This window comes from Mastomys coucha, unplaced genomic scaffold, assembly GCF_008632895.1.
Source record: "Mastomys coucha isolate ucsf_1 unplaced genomic scaffold, UCSF_Mcou_1 pScaffold13, whole genome shotgun sequence".
Taxonomy (NCBI): domain Eukaryota; kingdom Metazoa; phylum Chordata; class Mammalia; order Rodentia; family Muridae; genus Mastomys; species Mastomys coucha.
In genome coordinates this window covers 85,167,819-85,183,446 of record NW_022196895.1, presented here as the reverse complement: position 1 = coordinate 85,183,446, position 15,628 = coordinate 85,167,819, and the positions used below count along the sequence as shown (strand labels likewise).

The 15,628-nt window shown below is 35.9% G+C and overlaps 1 protein-coding gene across 1 annotated transcript in view; it reads left to right on the top strand.

Annotated features, from left to right (window-relative positions):
• Nucleotides 1–15,628, top strand: part of Dok6 (docking protein 6) — a 450,168-nt gene that overhangs the window by 240,756 nt on the left and 193,784 nt on the right. The gene's annotated exons all lie outside the window — the stretch shown is intronic.

Sequence of the window (15,628 nt, the reverse complement as noted above, 5' to 3'; positions counted from 1 at the left end):
TATTTAGGTTTTAGGAGAATATGCAAAAAAATACTCCTTTCCTGTGGGTAGCATTCTGTATGAGGGTTAATCTCTCAATTAAAATGGGAAGAGTATTAAGGTGAATTCCTTCTCATTTCATGGGCAGTTGTGTCTCTTCGCTAGAGCACTAGAGTCTGTTCCAAGGTTTGAGAAATCCAGCCATAAACCACATAACATGTGATGGTTAATCCTGTCTACTTATTGGGATTTAGAATCAGCTGTAGGTATGTATGCCTATGAAGGTGTTTTCAAAAAGGCTTTATAGAACAGTGAATGCACACCCTGTGAGTGACAAATGCCATGTAAGTCTCAGGCATTTGTAATTTGGTCCCCAGTTGGTGGCTATTTGGGAAAGATTAGCAAGTGTGACCTTGTTGAAGGTGGTGTGTTATGGGAACAGATTTGGAACTTTCAAGAGCCTCACTCCATCCTTGGCATTCTCCCTACCTCCTGCTTGTGGTTAAAGATGAGAAAACTCAGCTGTTGCTCCAAGCACCTCACCTGCCTGTCTCCCTCTGCAATCTCCTCACCATGGTGGTAATGGACTCCTATCCCTCTAAAACTATTTGACGCAGATCATGCCTTGGCCATGGTATTTTATCATGTCAATAGAAAAGTAACCAATACATACCTTAAATGTGGAACACAACATATAGTGGTCTGGTGTCTTGGACTAAGAAAAAGAAAGCAAACTAAGCAACAACATTCATCTTTTCTGTTCTTGGCTATAGAACCAACGTAGTAAGCAGTCTCCTGATGTCCAATTTTATTAACCACAACAGACTATCTTCAAACTAAGAGCCAAAACAACAACAAAAAGGCCTTCTTTTCTTAAATTGCTTTTGTTGAGTATTTTGTCACAACATGGAGAAAAGTAGCTTATACTAGAGGAAGAATCACATGAGACCTGGGACCTAGGAAAGAAGCAACAATGTAGTAAATGATAAGATACTTATTGTTATACATTTCATAAGGTCTTAAGAAACATAGAGAGGCTTCCTCCACCTTGTAAGTCTCTTAATTAAACCATATCAAGTTTTCATGCACAGTGAGGTAACCCTTCAACAGTCATGAGACTTAAGCTGTGAAGGAAAAATGAGATCTTGAGACTTGTTTTTAAAAGTTGTACCTACAGTTAAAAATACTATATGTAAAACTGGTAATTCTAAGAGGATAGATCTCATACTGAAGGTTACCACAATAACAAAAACAAAAAATAATAGAAATGAGCCAAAAATGAAAAATCAAGTAAACACTAAACTCATTGTTATTGCATATATGTTGTAAGAACCAAGAATAAAATAAACCAGTGAACAATAGTGAAAAGTCCAGAACAGACTCATGATTCTTTAACAATTGTTAAAGTACATTATTGTCAGAGTACATTATGAAAAGACATTTATTTTCTCTTCAATATTAAACCATAAATTTTGCATCTAGAATCATCATAAATTTATGATCTTGCATTCTAATATGGTAGGTGAGAAACAAAAAAACATTTTTGACAAATGTTTAAAAAATGTTAAAACATTTAACTTTTAAATGAAAAGTAAGTTTTTGTCACTGAAAGGTCTCTGAGTCACTGCTATTTTTGGTGTTCTGAAGGTCACTTAATTCCTCTTCAGACACTGTAAGTTTTATGACTTCTATAGTATTTCCTTGGTAATTACTTCTGTTCCTTTTCCAGTCTGATGATTCTGAAATTTATCCTACTATCTGCACATTGAACTACCATGACAAAGAGTGTAATAATTTATCTCCTATTTTTAACATCTGGGTCTAATCTGTAAAATATTGATATTCTCAAATTTATCTTCCAACTGTTTCATGATTCTTTTTCTAATGCTAATGTATGCTTCTTATCCAAATATTATCCATTGAAATGTTGAAAATTTTTTATCATAATGTTGAAAACTTAGTTGCAGAATTGATATGGAATGTTTTCTAACAGTAAATACAAAAATAACAAACCAAAAGTCAGTACTGTACTGTGTGTGAAAAACTGCACAGTAAATTGTTTTATGTAAGGGGCTGCCTCCATGGAAATTAGAATTGGTCATTATTCTAGTATACATTTCACTAAAAGCATGCACAATATCCCCATCTTTCCTATCCTCTTATTCCAGGCTCTTATTCTGAATCACCTATCATATTCAAACTAACATTTTGTTGCATTATAAGAAATCTTTATGACCCATGTGTAATTCACTAGCTTTTTCCATATTGTATATATCTTCTTAAGATTATGAAAATGATTAGGTTTTACATATTTTCTTCGCTTTTTCCAACAGTTGGTGATAAATACACATATTATAGGCAGGCATTCTACCCCGAGCTATATCATCAATATTTCTGTACTTTTTTATGAAACTTATCCACATTTTCCCCTATAGATATATGTTGTCATTCATCTCACCTTTACAATCAAATCCCTACCATCCTCTAGGCCCCTCACATCTTCCAGTCTCTTTTCTAAACCATCTTCTCAGATAACAGACAAGCAAGGTATCTTACTAAAGAAATATTTTAAGTTGTTTTATTATTCAGTCAGCATTTTAGACAAAAAAGAAAAAAGAAAACTAATTTGTTAGCTTGAAATAGAAATTGATTTGTTAACATGAAACACAAAGGAGCAGTGGCCTTCGATGACAAACAGTGCCCTTGTGAATCCTTCAGCTGACCTTGATTGTTAACTCTTCTTAGGACTATAATGATTTCAATAAGCCCTGATCTCATAGGCTTGTCCTTACTCAAACTGAGCAAACTGAACGTGCTTTTCTCTTACTACTGAGCATCATCTTTTGTGTAATGCTGCTTTCAAGCCAATCTATAAAACAGAAAGTTGTTGTTTGCCTAAAATAGACCTAGAAGTATCAAAGAACTTATTTGATGAAAAGCAGAACAAATTTCAGAAAAATTTCAAACTTTCAAAAATTCTTGATTGAAAAAACAAGCATTGCTTATAAGTGTTGGTACATGGACTTTAAAGAAATAGATGATAATATATTTTCATTGCTCTAGAGGTGGTGAACCTGAAATAATGTAGTAGATAAATGAGTTAAAGAGCACATGAGTAGTGTGTATAATCACAAGGACAAGACAAGCATTTGTATATGGCAGACAAATCCATGCACATGGCAGACAAGCCTTCACATATGGTGGGCAAGCCAAATATGGAAAAATAGTGCTCTCCTATGGCGACATAAAAACAAATAACAATATTCCATTGTAATAAATTTTCCTGAAGTAAGCTCACTCCTATCTACTGTAGCTTGGAGGGATATGAAAGGACATTCCATGAACAATTATGTGTTTTTGAAAAAAGTGAGGTTTTCTTGGAATTTTCTTACAAACACTCAGAATTCTCCTCACAAGAATAACACACAGTGAGGGAAACTTTTCTGGTATCAAAGCACTGTACAATGCATTCTTGTCAGGCAGCAGAATATCACATTAGATAGTTCTGTCAATTGCTGCTATTTGTCATTTGTTACACTGGAAAACAAGTAGGTACAATTTCTAGTTTGCTATCCGGAAGCTGAACCTAGTTCTTACAATTCAGAAAATGAAAAAAATAACAGACCAAGGTTTTCAATACTGATTTGAAAGCTTTGCTATATCAAGCTTCTGTTAAGAAAAAAATAATCTGTGATTATCTTAATAAACATTTGTATACACTTTTTTCTTTTATTTGATATTTCCTTTGTTTATATTTTAAATATCGCCTTTCCTGGTTTCACCTCTGGAAACTCACCTATCCCATCTCCCCTACCCCTGCTTCTATGAGTGTGTTCCCCCATTCACCGACCCACTCTCACTTCTCTGCCCTGGCATTCAACTACACTGGGGCATCAAACCTTTACAGGACCAAGGGCCTCTCTTCCCATTGATGTCTGACCAGGCCATCCTCTGTTACATATGCAGCTGGAGCCATGGGTCCCTCTATGTGTACTCTTTGGTTGGTGGTTTAGTCCCTGGGATCCCCAGGGGGTCTGGTTGGTTGATATTATTGTTCTTCCTATTGGGTTGCAAACCCCTTCAGCTCCTTCAGTCCTTTCTCTAACTCCTCCACTGGGGACCAGGTGCTCAGTCCAATGGTGGACTGTGAGCATCTACCTCTGTATTTGTGAGGCTCTGGCAGAGCCTCTCATGAGACAGCTATATCAGGCTCCTGTCAGCAAGCATTTGTATACACTTAAGTAGTAACTTACTGTGATGGCTCTCTGTTGACCTTTCTCAGAAATTTCACTGGTGTGTCTAAATAGAACATACAACTTTGACCACTAGTTTATCATATGCCATACCAAATACAATTCATGTGTTAGTCTCATGAAATAAATATCTGTAATTAAGCTAAAATATAAATAATAAAATTAAGAAAGATTTTGATTGAGTGATAGTTAGCACCCTGTCATTTGATAGAGAAAGATATTTGATATTCTTCTCTTTCCCATGTAAAGATCTTTCTTATCTAGGTAAGCCAGCAGTGTGTAGGCAAAAGTTATAAGGCCCATATCAACCTCAACATTGACCTCAAAACATTCCACTAAAGACCTTTACTCATATATTATTTTTATATGGTTCTAATAGTTGCATCCAATATGCATAAAATAATTGATAATCACTTCAACTTATGTGTGCTTCATATACTTACCATTGTCCATGTTTATGTGCTATACTATGCTTTCAATACACTAAAATTTCCCAGAAACCTATATATTTAACTTTCATGGCTGGGAAAGGCAGAAAGTATGTCAGTGACATTTGGTTTTCAATAAAATAATAACACAGAAGTACAAATAGGCAATATCACATTCTAATTGGATCTAGGGATCTTACGAAGGGTGTATTTAAGTAAAATTTTAAAGAAAAAATAAGGGAGTTAATTTCATGGAAAATATCAAAAAAGGAGAAAATAAAGGTGCCCCATTTTTTTCACCCCACCTCTGAGCAAATCAGGTTTTTAAATCTGACACTGAAGTAAAATGATATTTTGTATGTGCTAAACAGAGATGCAGTCACTTGGTTTTGCTGAAGTAGTATTTATGTTTTAAATATTCATGTGTTTTGCAAGAATGAGAAATTCACCAAAATGTCTACTGCTTTCTATATTTTACATAAAAATGAGGGAAACTCTATATTCGCTGAATTACAGAAAAATATTTTCTTCAGTTTACAGCAAACCACAATTTAATATTTCAATAAATATGAAGACAACCTTGTTCACCCAATAATAGACAACTCTAAAAAAGATTATACAATTAAACTTGTGGGATACGAAGAAGACAACATGAGTACTTTATCTGTTCGCTCCTGAGTCTTGCCCTATAAGCTAAATGCAATGAGGACTGGTTACAATGATTTAGGATTACCTCATAAAATTACTTTTGGCTGGATTATATGCTAAAATAGCTTATGACCACTACCATGCTTTTAAATTTTGCAATGGGTATTTTGTCTTATAGAAATATTTTTATAAATTTTATGGAATTCTTATTTTAAAGTATATCACATTTTGAATCATTTAACTTTCATGTCATTATCTTAAGCTCAGATATAGTGAAAGCAATAAAGCTTGAATGTATTCATTTTCTCAAAAGTCATTTATTAGGACATTCCATGTAAAGACATTTTTCTTTACTAAAAGGGATGCAGTCTCACTGACTTAGATCTCAGTATAGAGGAATCAAAATAAACAGATGCCCAGATATGAATAAACATATTGGTCAACCTTTTTTTGTTTTGCCCATCACATCACTCCACAAAGGGGAAAAATTTCTCATTCACCTCTCTCCATTATCTTGCTATTCCCATACACTCTTTAATTTTCCTTTAGAAAATTAGAAAATTTCTTAAATTAATCCATCATGAAATATTTAAATTTCTAGTGTAGAGTTCAGAGCTTAGTTCCAATCACACGCTAATAGGTTAAAGTCACTTACTGAGAAAAAACACTCCTTTCATGCAGAGAAAAATAGGGAAAACTTTGAGAAACAGTTAATGTCTCTTCAACCACAAAGGAATTTATTTATTGGCACATTCTTTGTAGACTAAAAAATTTAACATGTAAAACAAATAACAAATGGTCCATAAAAATTCCATTTGTAATAAATGTCAGCTTCATAAAACAAAACAAAAAATGAAATATATATACAGAGAAAGAGAGAGAGAGAGAGAGAGAGAGAGAGAGAGAGAGAGAGAGAGAGAGAATGAGATTGACAAAGAGACAGAGAAACAAAATATAGCCTAGTTGTAAAGTACTTTTCTAATTCACACGAGGTCATGGGTTCTTATGAAACATAGAAATCACAGAAAATACTAATTAAATAAAAGAACAAATTAAACTAATGTACATAAAAAATATTCAACACACAAACTTACATAAGAACAAATTTAAAAACATAGCTTCATTATTTATAGTGCTGGCTAGAAGGAGGGGTATTACTTTTGTCAGTGTTGCAACCACAAAAGATGCCCAATGTTCTAGGAAGTAACTTCCCATTCATGTATATGCAGGAAAAATTTTAAACTCAGTAGATTACACTCATTTGAAGACTTAAAAGTAGAATGGGCACTTGCTGGGAGGAGGAGGGGGTTTGGGCTTGAGGAGTACAGTTCACATCACACATGACAACTCTTAAACCCATTTGAATGGGTTACCACAGCCTCAAACCAGAAGCTCAATTCTGAGGAGGAGATCCTAATAAATCAAATACTGCAACTCACTCCCAGAAAGCAAAGGAGTAGAACAATGGGTGAGACAGGAAAGGAATTTAAGACAGTATGATCATATAGGAAGACAGAATGATAATCCATCTCTATTTGAGAGGGAAGCTGGTATGACCTTTGGATAAAATAAGGAAGTACTGAGGCAGCCCCATACATAAGTACTGGCTTGGTCTCAATGTGCTCTGCTTTTTTTTTAAGTTCTGTAAGGGGGCTATAAGAATCATTTGAAGGAACATCCTATTTTTCATCCTGAACTGATTACTATTGCATAGGAGAGCAGTCTCTGTTCACATTATAGATATTTGTTTGCATTATGGAGCAGTTGTTCCCATTATGAGACAGATGTTTTCATTATTGTGCAGTTGTTCCCATTATTGGGACAGTTATTCCCCTTACGTGGTAGGCGTTTTTACATAAAAAAAAGCAGTTTCATAATGAAGTGATCTGCTTACAAGCTTCCTTGCTGATGGAATTCAAGGTAACTGCAGGATTCAGGTAATGACTTGAAGATTTCCAGCACATTCCAGAGGTAATAAAAAGGACATTGAAAATGTCCATGAATTTTTTTTATTTATGTATTTTTATTAGATATTTTCTTTATTTACATGTCATGTGATATCTCCTTTCCCAGTTTCCCCTCTGAAAAATAGAAAAAAAATAACATAAAATAAACAAAAACAAAAACAAACCAAAAAACCCTCCTGTTCCCTCCCCCCCTTCCCCTTTCTCACCAACTCACCCTCTCCCTCTTACTGGCCCTGGCATTCCCCTACACTGGAGCACAGAACTTTCACAGGGCCAAGAACCTCTCCTCCCATTGCTGACTGACTTGGCCATCCTCTGCTACATATGCTGCTGGAGCCATTAGTCCCACCATGTGTACTTGTTGGTTGGTGGTTTCGTCCCTGGGAGCTCTGACAGTACTAGTTAGTTCATATTGTTGTTCATCCTAAGGGATTACAAACCCTTCAGTTCCTTGGGTCCTTTTTCTAGCTCCTTCATTGGGGACCCTGTACTTAGTCCAAAGGATGGCTCTGATCCTCTAGTTCTGTATTAGTCAGGTACTGTCAAGGCCTCTCAGGAGACAGCTATATTAGGCTCCTGTCAGGCAGCACTTGCTGACATCAACAATAGTGTCTAGATTTGATGACTGAATGATTCAAAAGATTTGAAGGATTACAAGGTGGAGCAGTCTCTGGATTGTCCTTCCTTCAGTCTCTACTCCATAGTTTGTCTCTGCAACTCCTTCCATGGGTATTTTATTCCCCCTTTTAAGAAGGAACAAAGTATCCACACTTTGGTCTTCCTTCTTCTTGAGTTTCTTGTAGTTTGTGGATTGTACTTTGTGTATTCCAATCTTCTGGGCTAATATCCACTTATCAGAGAGTGCATATCATGTGTGTTCTTTTGTGATTGGGTTACCTCATTCAGGATGATATTCTTCAGATCCATCCATTTCCCTAAGAATTTCATAAACTCATTTCAAAATACTGAGTAGTATTCCATTGTGGAGATGTACCACATTTTCTGTATCCACTCCTCGGTTGAGAGACATCTGTGTGGTTTCTAGTTTCTGGCTATTATAAATTAGGCTGCTATGAACATAGTGGTACATGTGTCCTTCATACATGTGGGAGCATCTTCTGGGAATATGCTAGGTCCTCTAGTAGTACTATGTTGAGTTTCCTAAGGAACCCACAAATTGATTTCCATACTGGTTGTCCCAGCTTGCAATCCCACCAGCAATGAAGGAGTGTTCCTCCTCCTCCACAACCTCACCAGCATCTGCTTTCCCCTGAGTTTTTAATTTAGCCATTCTGACTGGTGTGAGGTGGAATCTCATGGTTGTTTTAATTTGCAGTTCCCTGATGACTAAAAATGTTGAACATTTCCTTAGGTGCATCTCAGCCATTTGGTATTCCTCAGTTGAGGACTCTTTGTTTAGCTCTGTACCCCATTTTCAAATAGAGTTATTTGGTTCTCTGGAATCTAAATTCTTGAGTTCTTTGTCTATATTGGATATTAGCCCTCTATTAGATATAGGATTGGTAAAGATCTTTTCCCAATTCACTGGATGCTGTTTTGTCCTATTGACAGTGTCTTTTGCCTTATAGAAGCTTTCTAATTTTATGAGGTCACATTTGTCAATTCTTGATCTTAGAGCATAAGCTACTGATGTTATGTTCAGGAATTTTTCCCTTGTGCCCATGTGCTCAAGGTTCTTCCCCACTTTCTTTTCTATTAGTTTCAGTGTATCTGGTTTGATGGGGAGGTCCTTGATCCACTTGGACTTGAGCTTTGTACAAGGAGATAGGAATGGTTAGATTAGCATTCTTCTACCTACTAACTGCCAGTTGAGCCAGTACCATTTGTTGCAAATGCTGTCTTTTTTCCACTGGATGGTTTTAGTTCCTTTGTCAAAGATCAAGTGACTATAGGTATGTGGGTTCATTTCTGAGTCTTCAATTCTATTCCATTGATCTACCTGTCACTATACCAATACCATGCAGTTTTTGTCACAATTGCCCTGTAGTACAGCTTAAGGTCAGTGATGCTGATTCCACCAGAGGTTCTTTTATTGTTGAGAATAGTTTTCCCTATTCTGGGTTTTTTGTTATCCCAAATGAATTTGCAAATTGCTCTTTCTAAGTCTGTAAAGAATTAAGTTGGAATTTTGATGGGGATTGCACTGAACCTGCAGATTGCTTTCGGCAAGATGGCCATTTTTACTTTATTAATCCTGCCAATCCACGAGCATGGGAGATCTTTTCATCTTCTGAGATCTTCTTCACTTTCCTTCTTCAGAGACTTGAAGTTCTTCTGAAACAGATCTTTTACTTGCTTAGTTAGACTCACACCAAGATATTTTATATTATTTGTGACTACTGTGAAGAGTGTTGTTTCTCTAATTTCTTTTCAGCCTGTTTATCCTTTGTGTAGAGGAAGGCCACTGGTTTGCTTGAGTTAATTTTATATCCAGCTACTTTGCTGAAGTTGTTTATCAGGTTTAGGAGCTCTCTGGTGGAATTTTTGGGACACTTAAGTATACTATCATATCATCACCAAATAGTGATAATTTGACTTCTTCCTTTCCAATTCATATCCCTTTGATCTCCTTTTGTTGTCTAATTGCTCTGGCTAGGACTTCAAGTACAATATTGAATAGGTAGGGAGAGAGTGGGCAGCCGTGTCTAGTCCCTGACTTTAGTGGGATTGCTTCAAGTTTCTCTCCATTTAGTTTGATGCTGCCTACTGGTTTGCTGTATATTGCTTTTACTATGAGTAAGTATGGGCCTTGAATTCCTGATCTTTCCAAGACTTTTATCATGAAGGGATGTTGGATTTTGTCAAATGCTTTCTCAGCATCTAATGAGATTATCATATTTTTTCTTTGAGTTTGTTTATATAATGAATTACATATATTGAACCATCCCTGCATCCCTGAGATGAAGCCTACTTGATCATGATGGATGATCTCTTTGATGTTTTCTTGGATTTGGTTTGCAAGAATTTTATTGAGTATTTTTGCATTGATATTCATAAGGGAAACTGGTCTGAAGTTTTCTTTGTTTGATATGTCTTTGTGTGGTTTAGGTATAAGATTAATGTGGCTTCATAGAACAAATTGGATAGAGTACTTTCTGTTTCTGATTTACAGAATAGTTTGAGGAGTATTGGTAATAGGCCTTCTTTGCAGGTTTGATAAAACTCTGCACTAAACCCATCCGGTCCTGGGCTTTTTTTGGTTGGGAGACTATTAATGACTATTTCTACTTCATTTGCAGATATGGGACAGTTTAGATCATTTATCTGTTCTTGATTTAATGTTGGTAACTGGTATCAAAATTGTTCATTTCATCTCAGTTTTCCAGTTTTGTTGAGTATAGGCTTTTGTAGTAGGATCTCATGATTTTTTGAATTTTCTCAGTTTCTGTTGTTATGTTTCCCTTTTCATTTCTGATCTTGTTAATTAGGATACTGTCTCTGTGCCCTCTACTTAGTTTGGCTAAGGGTTTATCTATTTTGTGGATTTTCTCAAAGAACTAGCTCCTGGTTTTTGGTTGATTCTTTGTATAGTTCTTTTTCTTTCTATTTGGTTGATTTCAGGCCTGAGTTTGACTATTTCCCTGCTTTTTGACTCTTCTTGGGTGAATTTGTTTCCTTTTCTTATAGAGCTTTCAGATGTGCTGTCAAATTGCTGGTGTATGTTCTCTCCAGTTTCTTTTTGGAGGCACTTAAAGCTATGAGTTTTCCTCTTAGCACTGCTTTCCTTGTGTCCCTTAAGTTTGGGTATGTTGTGTCTTCATTTTCATTAAACTCTAGAAAGTCTTTAATTTCTTTCTTTATTTCTTCCTTGACAAAGTTTCATTGAGTAGAGTATTGTTTTAAGCTTCCATGTGTATGTGGGATTTCTATTGTTTATGTTGTTATTGAGGAGCAGCCTTAGTCCATGGTGATCTGACAGGATGCAAGGAATTATTTCGATCTTCTTGTATCTGTTGAGTTCTGATTTATGACCAATTATATGGTCATATATTTGGACCATATAACTTTGAAGAAGGTACCGTGAGGTGCTGAGAAGAAGGTATATCCTTTTGTTTTAGGATAAAAAGTTCTATAGATATCTCTTAAATCCATCTGTTTCATAACATCTGTTAGTCTCACTGTGCCTTTGTTTGGTTTCTGTTTCCTTGATGTGTCCATGGCAGAGAATGGGATGTTGATATGTCCCCATATTATTGTGTGTGGTGGAATGTGTGCTTTGAGTTTTACTAAAGTTTCTTTTATAAAAGTAGATGCCCTTACATTTGGAGCATAGAGGTTCAGAGTTGAGACTTCATCTTGGTAGATCATAACTTTGATGAATATGAAGTGTCCCTTCTTATCTTGTTTGATCACTTTAGGATGAAAGTCGATTTTATTCAATATTAGAATGGCTAGTCCAGCTTTTTTCTTGGCACCATTGACTTGGAAAATTGATTTCCATCCTTTTATTCTGAGGTAGTTTCTGTCTTTGTCGCTGAGGTGAGTTTCCTGTATGCAACAAAATGTTGGGTCCTGTTTACATACCCACTCTGATAGATTATGTCTTTTTATTGGGGAATTGAGTCCATTGATATTAATAGATATTAAGGAAAGTAATTCTTGCTTCCTGTTATTTTTGTTGATAGAGTTGGAATTCTGTTCATGTGACTTTTAGTTTTTTTGGAAGATTGCTTTCTTGCTTTTTCTAGGATGTAGTTTCCATCCTTGTGTTGGAGTTTTCCATTTATTATCCTTTGAAGGGCTGGATTTGTGGAAATATATTGTGTAAATTTGGTTTTCTCAATGGAATACTTTGGTTTCTCCATTTATGGTAATTTAGAGTTTTTCTGGTTATAGTAGCCTGGGATGGTGTTTGTGTTCTCTTAGGGTCTGCATGACATCAACCCAGGATCTTCTGGCTTTCATTGTCTCCGGCAAGAAGTCTGGTGTAATTCTGAAATGTCTGCCTTTATATGTTACTTGACCTTTTTTCCTCACTGCTTTTAATATTCTTTCTTTCTTTCTTTCTTTCTTTCTTTCTTTCTTTCTTTCTTTCTTTCTTTCTTCCTTCCTTTCTTTTTTTCTTTCTTCCTTCCTTCCTTCCTTACTTTCTTTCTTTCTTTCTTTCTTTCTTTCTTTCTTTCTTTTCTTTCTTCCTTTCTTTCTTCCTTCCTTCCTTTCTTTCTTTCTCTTTTATTTTTGTGCAATTGGTATTTTGACTATTATGTAGCAGGAGGAATTTCTTTTCTGGTCCAGTCTATTTGGAGTTCTATAGGCTTCTTGAATGTTCATGGGCATCTCTTTCTTTAGGTTAGGGAAATTTTCTTCTATAATTTTGTTGAACATATTTACTGGCCCTTTCAGTTGGAGGTCTTCACTCTCTTCTACACCTATTATCCTTAGGTTTGGTCTTCTCATTGTGTCCTTGATTTCCTGGATGTTTTGGGTTAGGAACATTTTGCATTTTGTGTTTTCTTTGACTGTTGTGTCAATGTTTTCTGTTGTATCTTCTGCACCAGAAATTCTCTCTTCTATCTTTTGCATTTTTTTGGTGATTCTTTCACCTGTGTTTCCTGACTTCTTTCCTAGGATTTCTATCTCCAGAGTTGTCTCTCTTTGTGATTTCTTAACTGTTTCTACTTCCATTTTTAGGTCCAGAATGGTTTTGTTCAATTCCTTTACCTCTTTGGTTGTGCTTTCCTGTAATTCTTTAAGGGATTTTTGTGTTTCCTCTTTAAGGGCTTGAATATGTAACTGTATTCTCCTGCATTTCTTTAAAGTAGTTATTCATGTCCTTCTTAAATTTCTCTATCACCGTCATGAGACATGATTTTAGATCTAAATCTTGCTTTTCTGGTGTTTTGGGATATCTAGGGCTTGCTGTGGTGGGAGTATTAAGTTCTGATGAATCCACGTGTTCTTGTTTTCTGTTGCCTTTTGTTTTCTGATGCCTTTTGCCATCTGTTGTTTTCTGCTGTTAGATGTTCTTGATGTCTCTGGCTTGAACTTGTTCCTCCTGTGTGTCTGTAAGCCTGTGTCAGCACTTCTAGTAGATCAGCTCTCCTCTGGTAAAACCTGTGCTCAGAAGATTATGGATCAGACATCCCTCCTAAATCCTGGGGTTAGAGCACACCCTGGAGACAGGCTTTCTGCTTGTGGGGAAGGTGCAGAAAGGGCTGTGGATATGCTCTCCCTTCTAGGTATAGATGGAGGTAGAAAGTATCCTGTCCCAGCTGCCGCTTCTGAGGCCTTTGCCTCCTGGTTGGTCCTGCCTTAGAAAGACCCTGGAGAGAAAATGGAGATCTCACCCTAGTCCCTGGGTCAGAGCACTCCCTGAAGGCAAGCTCTCCACTTGTGGGGAAGGCTATCTATGAAATTTTTGAGAGTTACTATTATGGTGTTTTCTTTGACCTTGAAGACAGGAGATTACCGGTTTCTGGTGAATATTATTTAAATGACCAAAATACCCACATTCAGAGATCAACAGGAATCTAACACAAACAAAATAAATTCATAAACCCTGAAGTATCTCATCAGTACCAAAGGTAGATAAATAGTATCTTATTAGAATATCAGGGCATTGTTTTTCATTATGTTGGAAAACAGAGTATCTTTCTGCTTTCTGTTATAGTGAATATTGCGGTTAACATAAAACTCAACAGAAGCAACAAATCTGTCTTTATGTCACCTTGATAAAGACTATTTTTGATGTTAGGACAGTGTGACCAAATTCATGAGGGAAGCTTCACATGACTTTTCTGGAGTTGGCCACTTAAAGAAGTTAATATTTAAATTTCTGCAGTCAAGAAACCTGCCACAGATAACTTTTTATGGGGAGTTTAAAATGTCAAGGCAAAGGTTGAAGTGTCATCTACAAAGAGCAAGAGATTTGATGGAAATCTGTATTACATAGTTCCAGTACAAATTTATCTTGCATTGAAAAGTCAGAAACTTCTCTGGGCATGTGCCAATGCAAAAGTTGTGGCCCATTTTTTTTCTATTGTAATATTTGAGACTACTTCCAAATATTAAGCTTTATGTTTTTTCCAAAAATGTGCAAAGTAGCCTGGCTACTTGACTCCTAAATAGTCATCACCCTGAGCCCTCATCTATAATGACCTCATGTTAGAACTTTAGTAACTCATGCAAATAAAAGCCCAAGGATTCTGGATATATGTGAGAAACTGTAGAATTTCTGCAAATGAATAAATAGTATCTTATGAAAAGAAAGGTGTCATGAACTAATACAAATAAGAATAATGATGTAATCAGTGGTTAAATGATTGGGAAAATTAGTAGGTATGCAATAGTCACTTTTATCATTACTCTGACAAAAAAATCTGACGGAAATGAAATACTGACTTATTTTGGCATATGATTCAGAAGACATCTATCAATCTATCACAATTTTAAGGTCATGGTAGTAATCTTGACCTTCAGTGGTGAGAATACTGGATAGATGTTTGTAATAAGATGCTAACTCAACATTAGAGGCCTCTGGCTGAGTGAAAGCAAGACCATTTAAATTCTCAAACCCTGTCTCCAGACAGTCTACCTCCTTTAACAGGATCACATTTTCTAAAGCAGTGGTTCTCAACCTTCCTGATACTTTGACCCCTTAATACAATTTCTTGTGCTGTGATCTCTTAAATTATTTTTTTTGCTACTTGATAACTATAATTTTGCTTCTGTTATAAATCATAGTGTAAATGTCTGTTATGAAGATGGTCTTAGGTGACCCCTGTGAAAGGGTCGTTTAATCCCAAAAGTTTGCACAACCTCCCCGAATAGAGCTACTACCACTTAGAAACTAAGTGTTCAAATATATGAGCCCATAGAGCACATTTTACATAGAAATCATGACAAGATCATGACACCTCCCCACTCATTTTAGTAAAAGAATGCAAAAGTATATATAAAATCAATCCCATTCTATGGCAGATTTATGATCCATTGCAATTCTCATTGACTTGGGTATTTGAACTTCAGGCCACACACTTCAGAATCAGGCAGAGTCACATGCTTCATATAGTTTTTCTTTCAATCATTTACATGTATATGTCCATATATTTAAATTACTATTTTAAGAAATTTATGTCAAAAACACATTCTCAAATAGTCTAGAATGAGTAGCATTATGGTTAATGCATAAGGCTGCATGGGATGTATTGTCAAATGTGAATTAGAGGCCAGAGAGATGGCTCACTCGATGGTTAAGAGTATATGCTGCTTTTGCAGAGGACTTTAGTTCAGTTCTTAGCATGCACATTAGCACTCTACAACTGGCTATAGCTCCAGAACCATGGAGTTTGAAGTCTTCTTCTGGCTTCTTTCAGTGCATACACACACACAC